At 42.3% G+C, this 12,997-nt stretch overlaps 1 long non-coding RNA gene across 4 annotated transcripts in view; it reads left to right on the forward strand.

Moving 5' to 3' along the window:
* LOC115658043 overlaps positions 1-12,997 on the forward strand; it is a 68,239-nt gene that overhangs the window by 41,667 nt on the left and 13,575 nt on the right. Inside the window, exon 3 of one of the 4 annotated variants that reach the window (XR_004002134.1) lies at positions 5,609-5,659. The exons of the other annotated variants lie outside the window; for them this stretch is intronic. This is a non-coding gene — a long non-coding RNA (uncharacterized LOC115658043). The remainder of the gene's footprint in view (positions 1-5,608; positions 5,660-12,997) is intronic. 4 annotated transcript variants of the gene reach the window in all.

Below are 12,997 nucleotides of genomic sequence, written 5' to 3' on the forward strand. Positions count from 1 at the left end.
GATGGCTGTCTACACTGGCCTGGAACAGAATATCATGCTTCCACTTGGGGACCTGCAGAATATCAATGTTCTCCAGAGCTTACCCTGCCTGAAAGGATTCAACCACTATTGTTACTAGTTAAGTTCCAAACACCCACCACCACCCAGGAAAATGAAGGAATAGAAATAATTTCAACTGAATTTTGTATGTGTGTCTTACCATGATGTGTAACGGTTTTCAGTGCTTCTTCAAAGAACGTCTGAAGTGGACAATGGTTTCTGTGTGAATAAAATACAGCCCATTGATAAAAGGTATCCTCTTTTGACCTTGAATTAAAGTAGACCTTTTCATGAAGTGTAACATTTTTAATCATGCTAAGACATAAATGGGCTCTCTTTCTCCCATAGTTGCTGGAACTAGGGGTGCTGAGGGTGTTGCCGCATCCCCAGCTTGAAGTGGTCCATCATATTCAGGGTTTACAATTCGGTTCAATAGCTTTCAGCACCCCCACTATACAAATTGTTCTAGCCACCCTGCTTTCTCCTTTCAAGGTCCTTCCACCTCCAGAGGGCAAACACACAGCCCCAGGAGTCTGGGGCGTAGACCAACCTATTGCGAGCAAAGAGACCAAGAGCCTGAGATGGGCAGATGGGATTGCAGGTAGATAAAATGAATCAGCAGATAAGAGTTCCAGAAGGAACTAATGGAGTGTCAAAAGGATAAGGATGCAGGAAGGTAGAAAGAGAGAGAGAAGCTATAGAGTGCGAGGAGAAATTGGCAGACAGATTCTTGGATGTAGGGATACTTAGTAAATGTTTGTAAAATGATTTGAAGATGAAAAACACTGTAAGTGCTAAGTATTATTAAACAAAAGCGCCAGTTTACTTCGGTTGGTCAAGGACTTAAAGACTTCTTTTTAGTTCTTCAGCTGTCAGTGTATAATTACTAATAATATCTGTCACTTCCATAGGCCCACAATCTAAGTTGCTCAAAAGCACTGTAGTACATCTTAATTAAACCTCATGACTCCTTGCAAATTAGGAGTCATCATCTCCTTTTTACAGGTAGGGAAACTGAGGCACAGAGAGATGTGACTTACCCAAGATCACACAGAAAAATCAGTAGCAAAACTGAGAACAAATCACTGATGCGGGCCATGTGCTTTAACCACTAGACAACGCTCTGTAAGGTAGCATCACGTTAGCTTTCACATGACATGACATGCTGTATACCCGTTATATAAAACAATCCCCCCAACCTTGAGTAGGAAGATAATACCCCCACTATGAGACAGACTGTGGCACCTTGAAACCAGCATTTGGTGCTCACCTATGCATACAGAAATCAGGAGAGCTGTCCATAACTCACTGTCCAAGGAAGTGCAGCCACATCAATAGCAGGGTTTGTGGAGGCAACAGGTTTTACAGGCGGTGGGAAGAGTCTGATAGCTTTACTCAGGTTGGGTAACCTCCTTACTCCACAAGTAGCCTTGCTAATTTCAATGGAATTGGGTGGGAGCCCCGCACACTCTGTAGGGCCCCCTTCAGGACTATGTGTGGTACTACAGATACTCCCCACCTTCATCTGTAAGGTTTGACCCTCTCCTCCGGACAGAGCAGACTGTACCATGAGCATGATGTCAGTCTCTAAACAATCAAGTAACAAAATAGCAACTCAGGATTTGGCTGCCTCCTCTCCTTCAAAGGCAAGCGCTTAGAGCAAGGCTCTGAACTAGCCCTGAGTCACTGCTCCTCACCCATCCCAATCTAACCTACCTCTGCCCCTGAACAACATCTGATAAGCCTTCTTAACTGGCCTGCTGGTTCTTGATTGGTCAGTATTTCCTCCTGGCCCTTCTAGGCCTCTGGAAGATCATCTCATTTCAGTCACTCTGAATGGATTTTCCTTGAGCAGGGAGGATCAGGGTGCAATGCCCAGGCAGGGGCAAAAGAAAGCCTGATAGACCCCCATCAAAGACTGTTTTGAAGCTATGATACTATTCATTATGTGAATAAGGGTAACAGAATCTGGCCCAACGTATGTAATAGCAGCAACGGCAGCAGCATATACATGTATGTTTAGGCAACATGCCTTAGAACTGGTCAGGAATTTTCCAACTAAATGTTTCCTCTTCCTCCTACACCCCAGAAAATGCCAATTAATTTATACCAAAACTGTTTCCAGGAAAGAGTCAGCATCAATAAATCACCTGATACAAAAACATTTTGAAAAAAAGTCACAAAGTTGTCAAAACGTCTCTGTTCAAAGCAATTTTATTTTGAAATTAGAGTTAATTTGTGTTTAAAAAGTGATTTTAAAAAAAAAGGCTGAAATCAAAACAAAAATGTTTTGATTGACCTGATCTAAACAAATTGCAGATTATAAATTGGCAAAAGTGTCCAGGCTTGACTTTTCATCACCATTCAGGAGAAAAAAAAAATTAAGTCTCAAAAGCTATTGCAGAACGGGAAAATCATTTCCCATCTCTAACACTCTCCCCCTTATCTTAATCCCTCAACCCATTTTATGCCCCATACAGTTAGACATTCCATTTCCTTTCCTGGCGAAGGCAGCGTGAAGTTCCCCTCTATAGTTAGAAGGGAAACCCCTCTGCCTGTAGATTAGAAATCTGCATTCTAGCACAGAACTCAACAAACCCTCCCCCAGATAGGGGTGTGCCAACACCTCTGCTTTGTTGAATGCCATGTAGTCCCCAGACCTAACCAAGGCACAGATGAACTGCAGGGAAAGGAAGACATTTCCTGGATCAGATCAGGAGGCGCAGAGCCTAACATTTTCATCACACACACACAGTGCACCAATTATATGCACTGCAATACACATTCATCCTCTAAGTGTCTGTATTACTCACAAGTACATGAACTGCAATTCACCTGTGCCTGAACTGATGGAATGAGAGAAATGAATGAAATTTGCATTTATATAGCACTCTTCATCCACATAGAATCTCAATGGGTTTTATAAACACGGCAGGAATGAAATGCTGCTCATCAAAATTGCTGCCTTCCCACCAATTACATAGCACTTCTCTTTCGCACCACCACCACCACCACCCCTTTGGTGGAGGCTTTTGCCTTATGAAGCTGAAGAAAATACTTCTTTGTTTTCATCAAAACACACCCACATGGGCTTGCATCCAACCCAACAGAAAGCATAGCTCCTACTGAGATAGACCCACAAGCCCTTTGCTGTAGTAATTATTGAATCCCTTACTCTAATTATCAAATCTTACAGGAGAACACAGACAAAAATGTTTCTCTAACAAAGGAAATATTACAAATTATTGTAATAGAACTACAGCTCAGCTGAGGCTGGTGAGAAACAGCATGTCATTACCTGGAAGAGAAAGAGATTGTTAACCTGAGATAATTAGCAGGTTACATGCAAATACAACAGTGCCAAAAAAAGGGAAGAGGATGGAGAGGAAAGATACTTATGTACTGCTTGGAAATACTGAAAGCTGGGTGAGGAAAGTAAGAGGCCATGAAAAGCAAAGCAGCGCAGCCTGCAAGCAGAAATACTGAAGAACTCTGGCAGAAGGGCTAGTCTCTCCAGAAAGGCCCAGGCTGCTTCTGCCATGGCTCTTGTCTCTGCCTGCAGGGAGCACAGAAGAATCCTCTATTTGCTTCAGCAGATCACCTGCCTAAAAATTTCAAGTCAGATGTTCATTAAACAAATTAAAAGATACATAGAACTAGAGAAGGAATAGGTCCATTTCTGTGACTCCAAAGGCTTCAGCCACAGAGAGAAATGCCACAGAAGTGCTTAGATAGAGTCTTAAACTAGTCCTGCCTCAACCCCATCCATTGCTACAGCATGGCCCAAATCTATTTTTTCTTGACACCAGTACAACTCCTTTGTTGTGGCAACACCTATGCACTGTCATAGATACTGATGCACACACCTGCTCAATCATCTCTAGTACATTCAGAACTAGTGTGTATGATGAACATGACTTTACTACTTTATGGACACAGAATGGTCACTAGCTCCTTCCTCATTCCATTCCCCTCTCCCCATCACAGTCCCAGTTCACAAGATGGCATGTTGGCATTGCACCTGGGTAGCACTTTGGCAGATATCTATGTTCAGAGCTAGCCTTGCATCCTTGTTCTCATTTTCCTAACCTCAGCATGAGTGCTGTGTTGTTTCAATAATCATTCAGTTCATGTAGGTTAAGCCCATTAATGGCTATTAGCCAGGTTGGGTAAGGAATGGTGTCCCTAGCCTATGTTTGTCAGAGGATGGTGATGGATGGCAGGAGAGAGATCATTTGATCTTTACCTGTTAGGTTCACTCCCTCTGGGACATCTGGCATTGGTCACTGTCAGCAGACAGGATACTGGGCTGGATGAACCTTTGGTCATACCCAGTATGGCCATTCTTATGTTTTTATACTAAATAGCAGATTTAAAACTTGTATAATATTTTTTTCTTCAATACTCTCCTCTCTGTATGAACTGAGTGGTGGGTTTCTGCCATATCAATGCCAAAAATACTCCCACAGAAACAGGTCACAATAGGCGATGGAGATAGACTCAGATGACATGATGATGAGTGTTGTACATGAACCTAAATAGAATAGAATTAGGGTGCCAAATAACCAAGATGGAGCACTGAAGAGCTATGATAGTCACCTGGAAAGTTGATACTTGCATATGTGTTTTCTTTTCTAATTCCACTGGAGATTAAACCTGCAAAAGCTAACGCTAGTTTACTTTCTAACTTGCAACAAATACACTGTCCAAGGGGTACCTGCTGGATGTCAGAGCTAATAAATCAGCCAAGTTTGCTGTGTGTGATTTCTAGCTATTACAGCTGATCAGTGAATTTACTAAGTACATGCATGAAATACCTAGAGACATTGAGGGCAGAATTTTGCCCTAAGTTATACACCTGCAGCCCCACTAGCTTCAGTGCATTTGCAGAGGTAACAAAGGGCAAAATTTAAGCTATAGTGTGTGTTTGACAGTCAGATGATAAACAGAGATAATGGGGGGAAAAGATTAATATAATTAGTCCAAAAGTTAAGGGCTCCTGTTTAATTGTATTTTATCCTCATTTATCTCTCTGAATAATATTCCAAATTAAAACAAAAAAACAGCTTCAGCTTAGCCTTTCTTCCTGGCAGGAACACCTGAGTTTGTGTGTATTCATTAAAACCCGGTCCTAATTGCTCCCTCATCAGCTATGAATCCTAAGAAGCTTAACTGCTAAGGGCTTAAATTGTGTTTACTGACAGAAAATACAATATTCACTAATGACTAAATGGTGAAGATTCAGTATTATTACAGGACATTTACACCTAATGCTTTGGAGACTGTGCAATACGCATTTATTCCTAGATTTTGTTCTTAAAGTTGAAAGACATTGCTTGTCTTTTTCAACCAGCATGGCACAGAATGTGTCTAACATGGATTGGGGATGTACTTCTGAGTTCCAGGGTCACACTGGAAACTCCACCTCCACCTTTAAGAGTGTAGAACTCTGTAGGGTCTGGGAATAAAACAATAACTGCTGTAGGATATGGGCTGAGAAAGAAGGGCAGCTAGAACCTTCATGTTTTCATTCAAGAATTTTTGTACTTTTTTTTTTCCCCTAAAAAAGGTGTTTTGGCAGCTGAAATGTTTTCCATGAGCTGACAGATAAGCAAGGCAGGTAAGGAGAAGGGCTTGGATTTAAATAAGAACCCGTCTGAACATCATTGCCTCCAGCAAGGTGAATTTTTATCTACAATTTTGCAGGTTCAATTGACAATGGCTCTCCACACAAGTCTCAGGAGACCTACAAAACCTCCCCCTTGCAAGCCTCAGAGACATATTGGGGGGGGGGGGGGCTGGAGGAGGAGGAGGGTGGGGAGAAAGAAAGAAAGAAAGAAAAAGAACAAAAGAATGAATGAAAGAAAGAAAGAAAGTCTAGTATCCTTGCTGCTCCCATAGGTGGTAGGAAGGCTATGCCTCCTCCCATCTTTGTAGGTTGTCATGATGTATGGATATCTGTCTTTTCAAAACTACAAACAGGCTTCCACACAACTTGAGTTCCAACTTTGTCCCCTTTGTTAACCCAGAGACTACCTATTGTCTGGAACTCTCTACAGCACACAGAGACATCTAGTGGTTGAATAAACATAGAAGATTAGAGTTGGAGGAGACCTCAGCAGGTCATCTAGTCCAACGCCCTGCTCAAAGGAGGACCAACCCCAACTAATCATCTTAGCCAAGGCTTTGTCAAGTTGGGCCTTAAAAACCTCTAAGAATGGAGATTCCACCACCTCTCTAGGCAACCCATTCCAGCGCTTCACCACCTCCTAGTGAAATAGTGTTTCCTAATATCCAACCTAGACCTCTCCCACTGCCACTTGAGACCATTGCTCCTTGTTCTGTCATCTGCCACCACTGAGAACAGCCAAGCTCCATCCTCTTTGGAACCCCCCTTTAGGTAGTTGAAGGCTGCTATCAAATACTCTACAAATAAACATATTACATAGATATTTATATGGCCTCCATCACTGTGATATCTCAAGGCTTGTCTACACCGGGAAGTTAATGCATAGTAAGCAAGGTTGTGAATTTAAAGCATGCTAGCTATTCCACACTGACTCCCCATGTTGACATTCTTCCTGTGCACTAAAAATGCAGTACACAAAGGGGTAGTGGGTAGTAAGAGTGTTTACATAGAAAGTTAGTGCACAATAACTAGAACATCTTAGCTTACATTACTAGCTTCTTTGTGCAAACAAGCTCTGAGTGCCACTGAGAGCAGCCTGAGTCCCAGTCCAGTGCCTTAACCAAAAGATTGCCCTTCCTCCTATAAAACTTAGGTGAAAGATAGTGGTTCACAAACATTTAAGACTCATGCAGGGGTCCCACAAGGATCCTCTTAACTTCTGTGGGGATGGGGAGAGTGATCATTTCACTTGTCCTTTTAGGTATGTACCAGGTGGTGCCCCACTTCTGTGAACCTCCTGCAGGAGACTGATGCCCGCCTGTGGCCTTTCAGAGGGAATAGGAGTCCCCTTCCAGAAGACCTAGCGAAGGACGGAGAGGACAGAAGTAACCTTCTGCCAGGCTCCTTTCTCTCCCCAGCCACATGAGGATTATTTATTTAAAAATGAAAAGCACATACACTAAGGAAATTAAAACGTCATGAAGTCCAACAGCACATATCAGTGACTGTGGGGGGGAAAAAAATCGAAGATTCAAGTGGTGGCAGATGCAAGACTATCTCAGGCATGAAATCAGTTTTTATACTCCACCTGCAAGCTGGCCATGTGCAGTGACTATTCAGTATTTAAGCCAGAAAGTCCTCTGGGTGGTGAAGGGCCCAGTCATCTCCCCCACTCTCACTGGCTCCCTCTCCTCCTCTTCCCATATCAGTTTTCCTCACCTCTTCCACCTCCAGAGCACAGCTACTGGTTTGCCAGGCAGGACTTATAATGAAATGCTCCCCACAGTGGGCCAGTCTGGCCCAGGCTCTCCCATTTGCACTTTCCCTTTGGACAAAACACTCCGTGTCACAGTGTTTTAAATACAGTCCTTGCACAGGACTGCCCCTGAACTCCACCTAACGAACATCAGTACTAAAAATCTGGCCTCATTCTTCCAAGACCCTGCAGAAACGACCACACCTTGGGGAGGATTTTTACCCTTACTTTACAATAAGTACCTCTTAATCTTAAGATCACCTTATTTATGCACACACAAATACAAACATGTAGGCTGGCATCTTCATGAATTGGCTGTAATTCCACCCTCAGATCTCTTCTCTAGCTGACAACAAGATGCTACGATTAACTGGCTCTGACTTTCTTAAATGTCAGAAGGAAAAGAGGAAAACAGGTCAAAGCTTTCAGGAGAGTCTGATTGAGCAAGGGGATTGATTTTAAAGCATTTATTTTACCTGCTTCTCTGAATGATTTTACTCTCATGTTTGAAAAAACGTTTTTTTGCATGGTTTAAAAGTTTTCTGAGGAATGTGATTAGCAGCCCATGCTGTCCCATCCCAGGGCACATTTGGTCACAGAGAATTAATACTCCTGCGGTGCCCTGCAAAAAGGTTCTGCGGATGTGTGACAGGGGCTGGGCTTACGGGTAGTGCCATCTAGTGGTTAGGCCACTGGGCCGCCACTTCCCCTACAACTCGTCCCGGATGCCTCTCACCAGCAACCACTCCCATGCTGTGATACCTCTGTTGTGAAGCACAAGCACTTAGTGTAGCCTCTGCTGCCCTCCTTCTGTGCTTCCTGGTCTCTTCACCATAACCCCGAACAGAGGGGAATATTTAGCCCTAAGATCATACACCTTTTTAAACCAACAGGTTCCTTCAGTGGAGTTCAGCTTCTATGCCATGTGGTCAACATCCCTGTTGTGATTGGTCTGCACTTGGCCTAAGACTGTAGTTCCTAAAGTACCTGAGTACACAGCACAGGTTAGACCAGGATAGGATGACAGCTTCTGTCCCACCAACACAACTTACTTAGGATTCATCAGTACCCAGACTGTGGGCTAGTCAGAACAGGGCGTAAGAGGGAGGATTACTGGACTCTGTTCCCACCTCTGACTTGCTGAGTTCTCCTGGACCTAAATTCTTTGCCACAAGTTCACCCATGGGAAAAACATTTACTTGGGGCAATAAATCAATTTGTGAATAAGTAGCAGCCAGTCACACACCTGAACCTACCTACATTCAAAGCTTGATGCGGTACCACCGTTTGTGAGGTGGCACATCAGGTGTTTGGTGGGGCTATATAACATTTCCCTAGAAAGCTAGATTCATCATATGTTGGTATTTCAGTCTGGGCCTAGCACTTTGTGTCCATTGCTTTGTGTCCTTTCACATATTAGGAGGATCTGCTGGCCAAAGCCCACACCTGCGATTGCCAGATATGGGCTAGCTTATATTCCTTCTGGTTGTCATTCTGGCCACATCAGTAATGCACTTTGGTACCACCATTCCATGCCTCATGCTTCCTAGCAGCTACCATTAACATACTGAATAGCTGTCGCTCTCTGTTTTGGCACAGGGGAGCATTTGTGCCCCAGAATACAGTAGGCTGGATTTTTAAATCACACCATGTGCTGAAGACAGTTTGTAGGCTATTGCGTATGTGTCACCAGATACATTGGCTCTGAAGTGGAGGGTGGGAGGGGTGCCTGTGCAGGCAGCCGCTCCAGTAGAAGATTGGGAGTGTTTCTATTCATTTAGTTAATGACAGCTTTTAACCAACTTTGTAAGTAGTTGTTAGCACCTCTGGCTCTCAGAATGCTGTGTGACCACCACACACACAAGCACTTAATGCTCAGTAACCTCAGCTGCTGATCTCATTTCACCCTTGCCAATAATCTGCTACATGTATATCTTCCTGAAACCAATGCGTCACAGTATTACTGTGTTATGGCAGACACTAATCATGCCTGTGTAGCTGCACCATTGTCCCCAGCTCCTTGTGCAGTAGGGCGTCCCCACAGTACAGTGCCCCACATGCTGCTGCTTCTGAGCACTTCATCGCTGCCCTCAATTTCCCAGAATGCACTGGTACAGCCATGCATCCATACATGCTGCTTAAACTCACTGCACACATGGTCAATGGGTTGTGAAAAAAAGCTGTGGCAGGGCCACCACCCTACCCAATCACGTCCTAGTAAAACCTTTCATGTCCATTGTAAGTCAAGTCAGGTGACGGGGTGGCAAACCAGCGGCAGTAGGTTGTACTTTGAGTGGGGATGGGGCCTTACATGACAACAGAAACAACAGGCAGTGATATCACAGGGCAGGGTGGGAGAAAGGAAGGATGGGAGAAAAGACAGACTCATGCACCCACCATGGAGGTTATTGTACGGGGGGTAGCAAAAAATGTTTGAAAATTATCCTCCTCACTTCTCTGCCTCACATTCTGCTTTCCCACATTAGAGATACACAGATAATAGGTGATTTAAGTGCACAGTATTCTTCTGTATTAGATGTGCACATATCTCCATCCTGCACTGACTGTGAACCCTGCCCTTTCACCCCACCTTGCTCCACCCCCTCCCACACACACTGGTGTTGAAGATTGACTTCTCTTGGCCACAGTAGGGTGATGGAGCAGCCACCTCATGTTTTCACCCCAGCAGATTCCTCACCACAGTATCCCCCCCAAAGACTGGCTCTGGCATTTCTGAAAGTAAACTCTGTATTTGAGGCTGGCTCGGTTCAACAGGTCCTGAATTTGACATCACTCTCAAATTTCTGTGTAACACAATCATCAATGAATGCACTGTTTTAAGATTTAAAATGATGGAAAGATTCTATTGCAAGAATACAAATATCAGTTTCATTTTTTAAAACTAATATCCAGCGGCTTTTTCTCACTGTCCATTTTGGGGCAACATTGCATAGAGTCTTTGACATATTTATGAAGTCCTAACCTCGAAAAATACTGCCAGCAGCAGGTCATAATTCTTTGATATGTAACCTATAGTTTTCAAACAGTGACCTGAACAGACTGGCTACTGGGAATGTATGTGTTTTTTCCTTAGCAAGTTCTCCTCTGAGACTTATTTACTGAAATACTTTATTACCTCATCACTGAGCATAATTTAAACCTGCAGTTAAGCACTCAGCATTTAAATAAAAGCATGCATCATTTTGACAACATTTTGTCAAGAGGGTATAAAATTCACAAACTATTAGCCCCAAAATTTCTTTAAAATTCTAAATGATTAGCTTTTCCAAAAGGAAAAAAGTATCCTAAATTACACACATTCAGCAAAGCACATTTCAAAGCTCCAATTTTTGCCTTCTGTGTTTTAAATGTAACCATTCTGGATTAGCAAAATATTTGAATTTAATTAATGCTATCTAAACAAAAGAACTGCTTTAATCCAGAGGAGAAATGTGTTGACTTGTCAATGTGAATTTAATTAGTATCTTCAAGTCTAACTCCAAAAAAAAAAACCCTTTAATTTAATTATCACATTTATAAAAAAACATCATCACATATTCCTTGGTCTGAACTGTTTTGCCATACAATCCAGATTGTTGTTCTGAAGTAGGAGAGTGCTTCTAACAAGCTCAATAAGATTCAAGAGCATAAATTTAGGCTCAATAACGTCTGATACATTAAATTCAATCTCTTTTCTGTTTGAGAGAAGGTGATTTAGCATCTTTTCATCATTTTTTTCCATGTGAAGGAAGTGAGCTGCTTCTGGTTCAACCACTGATCAGGAAATGTACCAGTTGCACTTAATTCCAAACTTTTAAATATATACATTGGTGAGAACAATTGCTGTTAGTTTCACACGTAGTCTGCAGGGGAGGAGAGACAGTTGCTGCAAATGATAGTTTACTTAATAAACATTGATCTGAATTTTTCTGAGTGCTTAAGAAGAAATAACTATTTTGAAGTATTCACTAACTAAAGTCCTTTAGCACCTAGAGAGCCCCACCAAAGACAGGATTTCATTGTGGTAGGTCCTGTACATACACACAAAAAGAGAGACAATCCCTGACCCCAAGAGCTTTCCACCTAAATAGATAAGACAAAAGAACTATCAACATTCTTCAGATGGTGAAACGGAGACATAGGAAAATTAAATGACTTGCTTACAGTCAGAAAAGAAGGCCATGTCTAACCTACAGGGACCAGAATTGCATAGCTACAATGCTGTAGCTACACCCGCATAACCCTGTAGCATAGGCATAGTCTATAGCAATGGAAGGGGGGTTTCTACTTCCCAAGGGATGGTAGCTAGGTTGTCAAAAGCATTCTTCCATCAACCTACCTACATCTATAGGGGAGTTTTGCCCAGTCAAGCTACAGCGCTAAAGGGTGTGTATTTTTAACACCCCTGAGTGCAGTAGTTATGTTGACCTACGTTTTAAGGAGTAGCCCAGCCTGGAGCCTGGCAAAGAAGAGAATTGAACTCAGGTCTCCAGAGTCCCAGTCTGATGCCCTATAACCATAACTCAACCTTCCTCTCTAGCCAGACTTATGTAAACATTTTTCATGTTAGGGGACAAAGAAGAGTCATAACTTTTGGGAAACCCAGTTGCTGACCTGCTCTGCATTTTTACAGTTTAGCCATTCATTCACTCTCACCATAGTTAAATGCCTGTGTCCAACATCTTCTCTCTCTCAGCAGGGCCCTGACACAGCCTGTTCTGTAAGGTCTTGACATATGCTGCCCCATTTCAGCGCCTACAACATTTCTTGAAATATATATTTTCCATCGATTTGTCCAGCTCTGCCACTGACCTGCAGTGTGACCAAGGGCTAGTCTCTTCCCATGTCTGAGCCTCTTTTTCCCCGCCCACTTCTTGCATATTTAGGTTGTAAACTCTTTGGGACAGGGATTCTCTCTTATGACAGAAAGTCCTCAGCTCATTTTTTTCCTTCATAAGATTCTTAGCCACAAAAAGCCTGAATTGTCTCTCTATTAATCACAAGTTAAATCTAAAACTAAATATTAATGCGGTGTATAAAAAAAGTCTGATTTGAAAAGGCAAACAATCCACATTTTCTAATATGTCTATGTGCCATATCCTGCCATTAATTTTATTGTGGAAGCCTGATTTAAAATAGACAGAAAAATAAGGCCCAACAACATTAACGATTTCTTCTACGTACCAGTTACCACATTTAACAGCAAACCATCCTTCCCTTTGCTAAAATCCAATTCTGCTACTAAGTGATATTGTGAAGGAATTTAATGCAGGTACCTGAAGAAGAGCTCTGTGTATCTTGAAAGTTTTCTCTTTCACCAACAGAAGTTCGTCCAATAAAAGGTGTTACCTCACCCACCTGGTCTCTCTAAGAAAAAGCTTTGATCAGATTTCTACTCAGAAATAAGAGAGACACCTCTACTGGGAAAGAGAAAAATTAAAATACCCTTACTAAACTTGATATTTTTTAAACAATGCATGGTTCATTATATATATACACACACACACAATTCAATAGAATTTGTTTAAACAAAGAAATCCATATTTGCCTTGTATAACTAGCAGACAAGTTAA

This window comes from Gopherus evgoodei, chromosome 9 (genome assembly GCF_007399415.2).
Source record: "Gopherus evgoodei ecotype Sinaloan lineage chromosome 9, rGopEvg1_v1.p, whole genome shotgun sequence".
Taxonomy (NCBI): domain Eukaryota; kingdom Metazoa; phylum Chordata; order Testudines; family Testudinidae; genus Gopherus; species Gopherus evgoodei.